This window comes from Salmo salar, chromosome 05 (genome assembly GCF_965601325.2).
Source record: "Salmo salar chromosome 05, fSalSal1, whole genome shotgun sequence".
NCBI lineage: Eukaryota > Metazoa > Chordata > Actinopteri > Salmoniformes > Salmonidae > Salmo > Salmo salar.
In genome coordinates, this window is record NC_138295.1 from 24974078 (window position 1) to 24987022 (window position 12945).

Below are 12945 nucleotides of genomic sequence, written 5' to 3' on the forward strand. Positions count from 1 at the left end.
CCCTTCCTCTGTGGCCTTACAAAGTCCAAAACTCAGGAACTGTGGGGTCTGAAATTATTGACAACCTTGATAAAATTAGAAATAATGATTGTATAAAAGAAATAATATTTTATGCTATATTGTATACAACATTTTGGGGGGGAAATTATATTATTTTCTAATACAATTGCTCAGAGAAAGAGATATTGTTTAACAAGTAATACATGTTTTCTTAAAGATTCCTATCAATAAAGTATTCAAAAGTTTAGTATTTGTTCCCATATTCCGAGCACAAAATGATTACATCAAACTTGTGACGCTATAAACCTTTGGATGCATTTTCAGTTCGTTTTGGTTGTGTTTAAGATAATTTTGTGCCCAATAGAAATGAAATGGTAAATCATGTAATGTGTCATTTTGCAGTAACTTTTATTGTAAATAAGAATAGAATAGGTTTCTAAACACTTCTACATTAATGTGGATGTTACCATGACTATGGATAATCCTGAATAGATCGTGAATAATGATGAGTGAGGGTCAAAGATCATACCCCCAAGACATTCTAACCTCTCACCATTACAATAACGGGATGTTAGCATGTCTTTGGGGTATGATCTTTAACCCTCTGTAACTTTCCCACTCATCTTTATTCATGATTCATTCAGGATTACTTAGTTTATACAGTCCTTATTGCTCATCTTTATCAATAATATCAGACCCCACTGTATGTACACTACTGTTCAAAAGTTTGGGGTCACTTAGAAATGTCTTTGTTTTTGAAAGAAAAGCATTTTTTTTTTGTCCATTAAAATAACATCAAATTGATCAGAAATACAGTGTAGACATTGTTAATGTTGTAAATTACGATTGTAGCTGGAAACGGCTGATTTTTAATGGAATATCTACCTACATAGGTGTACAGAGGCCCATTATCAGCAACCATCACTCCTGTGTTCCAATGGCACGTTGTGTTAGCTAATCCAAGTTTATCATTTTAAAAGGCTAATTGATCATTAGAAAACCCTTTTGCAATTATGTTAGCACAGCTGAAAACTGTTGTACTGATTAAAGAAGTAATAAAACTGGCCTTCTTTAGACTAGTTGAGTATCTGGAGCATCAGCATTTGTGGGTTCAATTACAGGCTCAAAATGGCCAGAAACAAAGACCTTTCTTCTGAAACTCGTCATTCTATTCTTGTTCTGAGAAATTAAGGCTATTCCATGTGAGAAATTGCCAAGAAACTGAAGATCTTGTACAACGCTGTGTCCTACTCCTTTCACAGAACATTGCAAACTGGCACTAACCAGAATAGAAAGAGGAGTGGGAGGCCCCGGTGCACAACTGAGCAAGAGGACAAGTACATTAGAGTGTCTAGTTTGAGAAACAGACACCTCACAAGTCCTCAACTGACAGCTTCATTAAATAGTACCCGCAAAACACCTGTCTCAATGTCAACAGTGAATATGCAACCCCCCGGGATGCTGGCCTTCTAGGCAGAGTTGCAAAGAAAAAGCCATATCTCAGACTGGTCAATAAAAAGAAAAGATTAAGACGGGCAAAAGAACACCTGACTGGACAGAGATATGGCTTTTTCTTTGCAACTCTGCCTAGAATGCCAGCATCCCGGAGTCTCCTCTTCACTGTTGACGTTGAGACTGGTGTTTTGCAGGACATTTCTAAGTGACCCCAAAGTTTTGAACAGTAGTGTATTAAAAATGCCCGTATTCAATTGTAAATATGAAAAACAGTATGATTGCACAGCGTGACAGTGAACCTCTTCTTGTTAACCTAGATATGCTATACCTGCCATTCCAAAACTCACACGTATATCTAACATATAGACACACACAGAAACATGACTAGGTAACCCCTTTCCGTTCCTTCCTTCCTTCCCCATGTGTTCGTGAGCAAGGTGTTGCCTCCCACCACACCGTACCACACCACCAAAGCTGGCCCCTTTTACGCCAATTCTAAGAAGAACCAAGCTCCTGTCGCACTACGTTCTGCCAGTAAAGCATTGGTCAAACATAATATTTTCTATCTTACCTGAGGAAAATAGCCCACCGTCCAAATCATGGATTCTGAATGATAGTCATGGTGTGGTCTTTAGAACATTTTTCAGAACTACTCCCACCACCAGCAATCTGTTTCTATTATGTGGCAACAGGCCACATGCCACAGATAGGAAGAGCCATTTGACTTGTGAAAACAGGACAGGAAATTGCAGAAAGGGGAAAAAAAATACATCTGCCCCCTTCTATCTCGAGTAAAGCTAGCAGCTACATGAGTGCTACAAGAGGCTACTCATTAAAATGTCAATTCTGCCATTTTACCTGTTCACAGAATAGCAAGAATGATTAGAATCCAGAAACTGGATAGGCGCCTATTGGTCATCTGTGATCAAAAACAAAGAATGATATTGAAGAGCAGCGATGCCAATCTCACATGGGAGATTGTTGTTTGTTCATCATCATTGACCCCATCTCCAACCTGGTTCATGCACACTGAGGTGAAATGATTAGCTATTAACAGGATCCAGTTGTGAACTAGCATGATTGCAAAATGTGGGTGTAGACAGATGACTCCGTTGTTGAAGAATCTTTCCATTTGTCCTTGGTCCAAGAATTAGTTCCCTACTTCTCGAGGCACGTCAAAAGAAAGTTTGAGGTTTATGTATGATGTTAAGTGTATATCTGATGGTTTTGACATATGTCATATGAGCCTGGGTGGTTTTTAGCTGGTTACGTCTCTCTCTGGGCTTTTAGGACCCTATGTGTTTGAGTGACACAATGGGTTGAAATGGAAAAGACAGAGACAATGAAAGTATGCATCTCTCTGCCTCAGCTCAGCGGCCTCTTACTGTGCATTGACAATTCTCCTCTCTCAGAAATTTTTGAATTGCTTTGTTTTGAAGACTCTCCCGTTGTTTTGGCTGCTGTGAGGTAACAATTTGGTACATGACCAGACTGGAATAGCAAAAACCACTTTCAGCTCCATCCAGCATCCCAAAGTTGTACAGAAACCTCCCTCTATCTCCTAAGCAACAGCTGCCTAAACGCTAACATAGTACCCCTTTAAGTCAAAATTAAGTGGAAACTACTGCTAGGACATGGCCCTGTGGAGCTAATTCCAAGTCCAATGGCCCTCAGATGGACTTTCTTTTAACTATGCTCCATGGTAGCAGATGTGTGATTGTGAAATACCACCGCCCCTGCCAACTCTCTGTCACACACACACACACACACACACACACACACACACACACACACACACACACACACACACACACACACACACACACACACACACACACACACACACACACACACACACACACACACACACACACACACACACACACACACACACACACGGCCACCGCTGATCTGTTTACATTCATACCAATACCGACATGTCACAGCACAGGTCGGCAGGCGGATACAAAAAATAACTGAAAAATATACCAGCAGCACAACACCATGCTTCACAGTACACACACCCACCATGCTTCACAGTACACACACCCACCATGCTTCACAGTACACACACCCACCATGCTTCACAGTACACACACCCACCATGCTTCACAGTTCACACACCCACCATGCTTCACAGTTCACACACCCACCATCCTTCACAGTTCACACACCCACCATGCTTCACAGTATACACACCCACCATGCTTCACAGTTCACACACCCACCATGCTTCACAGTTCACACACCCACCATGCTTCACAGTTCACACACCCACCATGCTTCACAGTTCACACACCCACCATGCTTCACAGTTCGCACACCCACCATGCTTCACAGTGCGCACACCCACCATGCTTCACAGTTCACACACCCACCATGCTTCACAGTTCACACACTAAATCATGCAGCAACGACATTTAATGAAAACAAAGTTGACCGTGAGATTCCTGCTTTTTCACCTCACCAGACGACCAGACCAAGGCACCTTGAAACTTTGCTCTGCATTTTCCAACAGATAATACTTCTGACATGCCAGTTTGCAAGGCTTACCCTAAGAACCATGGTTCCATAGACAGCTGTTATAAAAACGATGAGGAAAATGCAGTCAAGATACTTTTGTTTCTCCAGTAGTTGCTTGAGGCAGAAATTATAGCATACCAAGTCTGTACTGAGATAGTGCCCTCAAATCGTTTAGCACTATCAGAACACTGAGGCTTTGGCTCCTTCTGGGAGTGGGGGCCTGGCTGCTCAGAGCGGTACATACCAAAACAGGTTTGGACACAAGCAGGCTGGTGTGTCCACCCATCTTCAGGCATGCTGCAAGTCAGCAACACACACAGTCAGCATGCCTAAAGAAAGAGGAGCTTAACTCTGCTTCATTGGCCTCAATCTTCTCGCAGGCTTTGGGGTCAAATGCTATAAAAAAAGCTACTTGTCTTTGGGTGAGGGACCAGGCTTTTTTTCATGCATCCAGAGGCAGTGAAACTGAGAACAGGGGGAAACTGAAGTGAGCACATGTCCTATGTCCCCTTAATTTGATACATTTTTTGGAAAAAATACACAAGATTTCTTGTATTTATTTGAAACATGATCAATTCAAAGACATTGCCCCTTCAAACAAATCACTTGCATGCATCTATAGTACTGCATTGAGTAAGCTCATGAGGAACTAAAATTGTGGCATAATTCCTGTGGATGAGTCAATTCAGTTAGAAATCACACAAATAAGTGGTGAACTTACTATTTGCAGCTTTAGCAGAGATTTAAAAATTAAGACTAAGCGTGAGCTGTCGGTAAACAGCTAAACAACCAGCAAATCAGCTCTTACATTCTGATACCCTCTAAAACCTTGACAGCCAGGACCACTCTCACCCTAGACAACTGAGAGAACACCACCTCTTCTTAATGACTTTATTTGACTTCAGACAATGAAATGCCAGGTTACCAGAGTATTATATATCTAATCTTAGAGCCTGTAAAAGTGTGTGTCAAGTCAACCCCAGTCTCAATATGAGAAGTTTGTAAGAATGAGTCATTCCTCCATGATGTCAAACAGACACATCCCAGAGGGACATGAGGGGAAATCAGCTGTGGAAAGAGTACCCATTCCTAAAAGTGAAAGTGAAAGTCACCCAGTAAAATACTACTTGAGTAAAAGTCTAAAAGTATTTGGCTTAAAATATACTTAAGTATCAAAAGTAAATGTAATTTCTCAAATATATCAAAGGTAGATGTAAAATTATAAATTATTTAAAATTCCTTATATTATACAAAGCAGACAGCACCATTTTCTTGTTTTTAAAATTGACGGATAGCCAGGAGCACACTCCAACACTCAGACATTATTTACAAAAGATGCATTTGTGTTTCATGAGTCTGCCAGACCATAGGCGGTAGGGTTGACCACGTGTTCTCTTGATAAGTGTGTGAATTTCACAAATTTCTGGTCCTGCTAAGCAATGAAAATGTAACAATTACCTTTGGTTGTCAGGGAAAATGTATTAAGTTAAATGTACAATATTTTCTATAGGAATGTAGTGAAGTAAAAGTTAAAGTTGTGAAAAATATAAATAGTAAAGTACAGATACCCCCAAAACTACTGAAGTAGTACTAAAGTATTTTTACTTAAGTACTTTACACCACTGGAAAAAATGATTTACTTACTAAACTAACCAGCCCCCCAAAAATTCACTTGGCATTCATTCATCTGTGACGTTTGGTATGGTATTGCATGCCTGAGGTGTTACAGTAGTAGTAAAGATTAGTCTCTGCACTTGGCTTTTCCTTGTCGTCTTTGTCACATCATGTTGTCAGAACTGAAGGACGTTGGGGGAAGGGTTAAGCGAAGGAAAGAGCTCTAGGATAATGTTGCTTGAAGTCGAGCCACTGTCATTGTATAGGTTATGATTAAGCTTTTCATCCTTGAAAGACTTTCACATAAAACATGTAACGAAATCACCACTTATGATGTCAAATTTGGTCACATTATGCATTCAGTGACATCAGGAGCAGTCAAAGGCTGAATCCCAAGTCACACCCTTCCCACGCCGCCACCATATGCACAAGTGTCCCAAAACTGAGGGAGTGAAAATGATCAAGGGTGTACGTGCTAATTAAGCCCTCCAATAACCACTTCGACCAAGCCAGCAAGGATGCAGGCTCCAGAGCGAAGTGCTATCCCAACACACACCCCAACATGTTTGGAGTTTGCACAATTTCCTACAAAAGAATTGAGAGGCGTGCCTAATTATATGACAAGTGCGTTTGTGTCTGATTTAGAGACTTGACACATAAAACAAATGGAATACGTCCCAAATTACATGTTTAACAGTTACTGAGGTAAAACGATAGGGGATTTGAATTTCATTCTCGTTTAATTATTTAAAAGGGGAACATGAATTGCATGCTTCAAGTCAGGAGTGTGACCCGAAGTTGATGGGTTTACTGATCCCCTCGCTACTCTGGAAGTCACCCTCTGAGTTTCGTCAGCAACACATAACTGAGGGCCCACCGAGCGAGGGGGTAGTTTGGGATTCACCGATTCTGCTCAAAATCATAGAATAGACATCCATCAAATTGCTGTGGTTTTTCATGTTCTATTCATTCAATTCCACATTTGACCATGTTGTAATTTGGTTTTCATTGCAGAGTATTGTATTGTGTGAGGCTGGGTGCAGGTGGGAGAGAGGGAGACGAGCCAGTACAGGTCAATATTTGTGAAGCAGCGCCGGCCAGACTTTATAAAGCAGGACGTTTGTTTATGATAGCAGAGGGGAAGGTGCAGCATTGATGCAGGAGATGAGGAGGACAATAAACGACATGTCCATAGAGACAGACAAGCATTGTTGTATAAGAGGGGTTGAATGGCGACCTGTTGTTATTCAACCATAGGAGGTGAAAGTAACGTAGTAGGCCTACTTTAAAGCTGAGTGATCATGTATATGATACTAGGTGGAAAACATATTACACAATCCGCACACAACATACATGTAGGGTCTAACAAACAAGGTAGCCTTCACTACTTTGAATAAAGGGAACAGACAGCCATCTCTGGGTGCCTGTGACTTCTCTTGATGAGAATCACAATGCAAAAACGCATAGGTAAACAAGGAGTGGCTGTTGCTTAGGAACGGGCAGAGGGAGAAGGTTTGTTGAGCAGGCTCTGTGATAAGAGAGAGAGAAAGAGGGGGGGTTGTGTGTCACTGGCAGGGGTTGTGTGTTTGAGAAAACACAGGCTGCATCCCAACCCTGACACAACACACACACACACACACACACACACACACACACACACACACACACACACACTGACAGTGCAGTGAATGAGTCTTTCAGTCACACAACCCTCAAAGACCTACTCTACGTGAGGAACTAAGCAGAGTGGGTAGGGAATAAATTATGAACTGAAGTGTACGCACTACTTTCAAGCATCAATTTACTGGCATCAATTTTTAAACCGAATCTTTCTGAGAGTGGAGGATAATGATGTAAATGATGTCATCCTTCACAGTGACGGGAGCGCAGACACTCAATTTAACAATTTGAAGCCGTCAATGGAACATACGGTGCCTTCGGAAAGTATTCAGACCCCTTGACTTTTTCCACATTTTGTTAGGTTACAGCCTTATTCTAAAATTGGTTAAATGTTTTTTTCCCTCATCAATCTGCACACAATACCACATAATGACAAAGCAAAAACAGGATTTTAGAAATGTTTGCTAATTTATTTATTAATTACGGAAATATCATATTTACATAAGTATTCAGACCCTTTCCTCAGTGATTGTCGAAGCACCTTTGGCAGCGATTACAGCCTCGGGTCTTCTTGGGTATGATGCTACAAGTTTGGCACAGGGTATGTCGCTACAAGCTACAAGCTTGGCACAGTGTTGCTGCACAGCTATTTTCATGTCTCTCCAGAGATGTTCGATCAGGTTCAAGTCCAGGCTCTGGCTGGTCAACTCAAGGACATTCAGAGACATGTTCCGAAGACACTCCTGCGTTGTCTTGGTTGTGATTAGGGTCGTTGTCCTGCTTGAAGGTGAATCTTCGACCCAGTCTGAGGTCCTGAGTGCTCTGGAGCAGGTTTTCATCAAGGATCTCTCTGTACTTTGCTCCACTCATCTGTGCCTCCATCCTGAGTAGTCTCCCAGTCCCTGCCTCTGAAAAACATCCCCACAGCATGATGCTGCCTCCACCATGCTTCACCATAGGGATGGTGCCAGGTTTCCTCCAGAGTGATGCTTGGCATTCAGGCCAAAGAGTTCAATCTTGGTTTCATCAGACCAGAGAATCTTGTTTCAGGGTGACCATCGGGTTCTTGGTCACCTCCCTGACCAAGGCCCTTCTCCCCCGATTTCTCAGTTTGGCTGGGCGGCCAGCTCTAGGAAGAATCTTGGTGGTTCCAAACTTCTTCCATTTAAGAATGATGAAGGCCACTGTGTTCTTAGGGACCTTCAATGCTGCAGAAATCTTTTAGTACCCTTCCCCAGATCTGTGCCTCGACACAATCCTGTCTCGGAGCTCTAGGGACAATTCCCTCGACCTCATGGCTTGGTTGTTGCTCTGACATGCACTGTCAACTGTGGGACCTTATAGACAGGTGTGTGCCTTTCCAAATCATGTCCAATCAATGGAATTTACCACAGGTGGACTCCAATCAAGTTGTAGAAACATCTCAAGGATGATCAATGGAAACAGGATGCACCTGAGCTCAATTTCGAGTCTCATAGCAAAGAGTCTAAATACTTATGTAAATAAGGTATTTCTTTTCTCTTTTTTTATCCATTTGCTAAATAAAAAAATATAAATATTTTCACTTTGTCATTATGGGGTATTGTGTGTAGATTTGAGTTTTTTATTTTATTTAATCCATTTTAGAAAAAGGCTGTAACGTAACAAAATGTATAAAAGGTCAAGGGGTCTGAATACTTTCCGAAGGCACTGTAACTAAGGAGCAGGACCTGAGAGAGCAGGTAGTGATCAAGGTCAAACGGGACAAAGCTGCTCTAAGTTTCGACCCATGTGGAAGTTGATTGCCAATTTGCCAAGGGAAAAAAAATTATCACATTGGTTTTGAAGTGACACTCAAAAACTTGACGGATTTCACTTTCACCGAGCATCTAAGGCTGAGTTTACACAGGCAGCCCAATGCTGAGCTCTTTTTCCACTAATTGGTCTTTTGACCAATCAGATCAGCTCCTTTGCCAATAATTGGGCAAAAGATCAGAAATGGCCGGCCTGTGCAAACGCAGCCTAAGTGAATCTAACCCAATTTGTCATCCAAATGGTCTAGAATGCTTAAATAAACTGAATAAAACATGCATACTATTGAAAACACACATGGCAATCCCAATGCACGTTATTTAAGGAATAACAATATGCGTGCATGTACTAACCTGTCCTAGATGCAGTTAAACCACATATTGGTGAGGTAACAGACATTATGGGTACTGTAGTACATCATGCTCCAAACCACAGACAACATTAATTCCCTGTCATCCTCCCTCTCCTCTCACATCAGTCTGTATCGATTCAGACTGATCTCTGCTGCATTACTGTATTAGTGCGGCTGCTTTGGAAGAGCTTAATGCCTGGAAACTCACACTCATCCCCTGGAAGCCATTCCCAGCCAGCCTCTGATGCAATTTTCTGACTGCATTAACATTGAACTTTGATATGGCCAGGGCAGCATGGATCATTTTAGGAGCAGTTCTAGCTTCTCTTCTCAGACAGAAATATGAGCAGGCTTCTTAGGTCATCATATTATTTTTAGCCATGTTTTCTTTGTCAATGTTGGGTACAGTGGGAGTTCCTAAATGAATTAACTGCATTGTGAGTACATACTTATCAACATATGTTCCACTGTTACATTCTATAGAACTATCTTTGTACAAAATATCTGTGCCATCCTTGGCTGCAACCTTTAGGACCCACGTTTTGTTAGTTATCAACCTGCCCATTACAGACCAATCTGCATGCAGGAAATAGTTTCATTTCATGGTGGTACCATGGTTTCTCACATCAGTCCAACAGCCACCATGTGTCTGTTACTTCACACTGTTCTCATGCTATTCACAACTGTCAAATTATTTTTGAACTAGGCTTTGAACTTGATAGAAGTTCTGAGGGTGTCTCTTTGGTGTGAAATAAAAGTGCTGAAAACATGTTGGCTCACTATTTAAAAAGAAGATGGAGAACAAGCTATAGGGCGACAAATACCAGAGTTCTGCTGCAGGTACAGTCGACTAGTGCTAGCTAACACTACCTAGCAAAATAAATAAATAAATACAAATATTGCGATATGTAACTGTATCGATAGTCTGAAGAGCATCTACAGATGGACAATCAGTAACATATCAACAAACTATCTATTAATCCTAACCCTAGCTCTAACTCTTATTCTAAACCTTAGCCTAACTGTAACCTTAGCAAGCAGTTGCTTATCAACAGATTGGGGGGGGGGGGGGGGGGGGGGCATGGGCAGTTATGGAAGATGACAGACAAGGCTTTGAGCTAGTCTCTTAACTGTGGGCCCTTGCATGTGTCTGACTGAGGACTCAGAGCAAAGCAGACACAGGAGAAGTCTGTGTTCCTGGAGTCATGGAAGGCTTAAAAAGGCAGGGCTCAGTTTTCCACACCACTGAATGCAGAGGCCCACTCCACTCCCGACCAGCCACAGACACCAGTGCAGCTGCGGCGTCTGGGAGCCAAACCTCCGAAAACCACATGAAAAATATGAAAATGTTCTCCCGGTGCCTAAGTTAGAATGGCTGATGCTATTGAAGGTGGAAGTATGTGGCGGTTGATATTAAATGATAGCGATACTACATAGGGAGAAGAAGAAGAAGTTGGATTAAAATGACTGGTTGATGGTCAGACATTTGAAGGTGGTAGTATTGGGCTTGATGTGTCCTGCAGTTAAAGCACTATCATGTATTTTTGAGGCATGTTACCTCATGAACGGTGGGACCGGACCAATGCAGCTGGAAACATGATGCTGTATATGCATGTGCAGAGGCCACAGCACTATACTGTGCTCTTTGGAGATGTCAGTTGGTGGAAATGTCAATATTCCACCTACCATCTCTTCACTAAACAAGAACAGCCATGTTGTCTGTATGAGTAAGCCATCAATTACTGAACCTATACATTTCAGAAAAACAATCCGTCTCTTGCCGCCCACGTACATGTGATGTTTCCATGATAGATATCATAGCAAGACAGATAGCAAGAGGCGCTACTGAATCATTGAGGTTTTAATGGGAAGTGGGTTAAGGTTGATCTGTAAAGACAAGCAACATACTCCTGCAGTATCCTGCTGACTCACTTCACCAGATGTCCTTTCTAAGAAAGAATCCTAATATTGACTAACTATTTTTCAAGACGATGGATCCCATTGAAATTCCATGATATATCAGTAACTAGCCTTGCTATGACTCCTATTACCCAAGGCACCCTGTTGCTGTATATGTACATAGCTACCTCAATTACCTCGTCCCCTGCACATCGACTCGGTACTGGTACTCCCTGTATATAGCCATGTTATTTTTTACTCGTTATTGTTATTTGTTATTCACTGTGTATTTATTGCTTGTATCACTATTTCCAAATTATTTGTTTTATCTTTACCTCTGCATTTCACAGTTAGTCTACACCTGTTGTTTACGAAGCATGTGACAAATACCATTTAATATGATTTTGATTTGACACTACCAACCCTACTCCCAGAGTTGGAAAGATTCCGCACCCTCAGCTCACAGCCCTGATGTTGAATAACCGGGAGCGTTATCAATAGGAAGGTGTGATCTGATTTTCACCACAAACGACTCTCTTCCCTGGAAAATGACTTATTTTATTACCACAACAAGCTGCTGCCCACTCCACAGGGCTAGTGTGGGAAGGAAGGAGGGAGGGATGGGGGGGGGGGAGGGTAATAGAGGTGGCTAATGATCCAGTGAGGCTGAGGACAAAGAGACTTAGGGAGGTAGACGGGAGCGTGTCCCCCAAACATGAGTAAGATGTGTGGTCACATGGTCTTGGTCTCCCTAGTTCACAAACCAAACCAGCCTGAGAGACTGACTAGCTTGCATTCCCCAAAACTCTCATGATTCTTTGTAAGTCACTTGAACTAAGGATGATAATCATGCAGATATTAAAAAGATTCTCCGGTACATTTGTATACTTTTTAGCCAGTATTTCTGAAAGTAGCACTCACGAGCCAAAAGTGTTCCCCGAAAATCGCTTACTACGTCGCATATGTACAGATAGGTACACCACGTCATTGCTTTCTCTCTTTTTGCTGTGTCCACTGAGCCGTTATGCCCGCTCTGCAACCTCATTGGATAACGCTGGGCAGGCCCCTTGCTAACGGTCACTCAAATGCGAGGGGCTGAAGCTCATTGGCTAGAACTCGAATTGCTAGGGGGCTGGCCCGCGTGGGGGGAAAGGTAGGGAAAATGGCATGGCACATCTTCAGGAAAATTGGCTAATTGAAGTAAGACAGTCATTCTGCTCATAGTTCATACATGCATAATCTACACATTGACACATCCAGCCCAAGTTGAAAGTTCAAAAAAAAACTTTCTCAGTCACCAAAGTACCAGTGTATGTCTTTAACAGTGACTTGAATCCAAATACTGAATGGCCTGTGCCAGTTAAAATAATTAGTAATGTGGAGCTAAATGTTAACCAGATGGAACTGATCAGTGACATACAGTACCAGTCAAAAGTTTGGACACACCTACTCATTCCAGGGTTTTTCTTTATTTTTACTATTTTCTACATTGTAGAATAATAATGAATACATCAAAATGTATTTTATATTTGAGTTTCTTTGCACACTCTTGGCATAGCTCAATTTTGGCTCTTTAGAGATAGGTCACTGCTCTATGTGAGCTAACAAGATCACATCAGCATCATCATCTCCTTTTTCAGGTTTTCCGATTCTGGTGTGAGCAGAAATCTTGCCCTATGTTCCTGCTTCCA

At 41.8% G+C, this 12945-nt stretch overlaps 1 protein-coding gene across 5 annotated transcripts in view; it reads right to left on the reverse strand.

Annotated features, from left to right (window-relative positions):
- elf1 (E74-like ETS transcription factor 1) overlaps positions 1-12945 on the reverse strand; it is a 76336-nt gene that overhangs the window by 40172 nt on the left and 23219 nt on the right. The window contains exon 1 of one of the 5 annotated variants that reach the window (XM_082975104.1): positions 2027-2203. The exons of the other annotated variants lie outside the window; for them this stretch is intronic. The gene's annotated coding sequence lies outside the window, so the exon portion shown is untranslated. Of the gene's footprint in view, positions 1-2026; positions 2204-12945 lie in introns of those variants that run through there. 5 annotated transcript variants of the gene reach the window in all.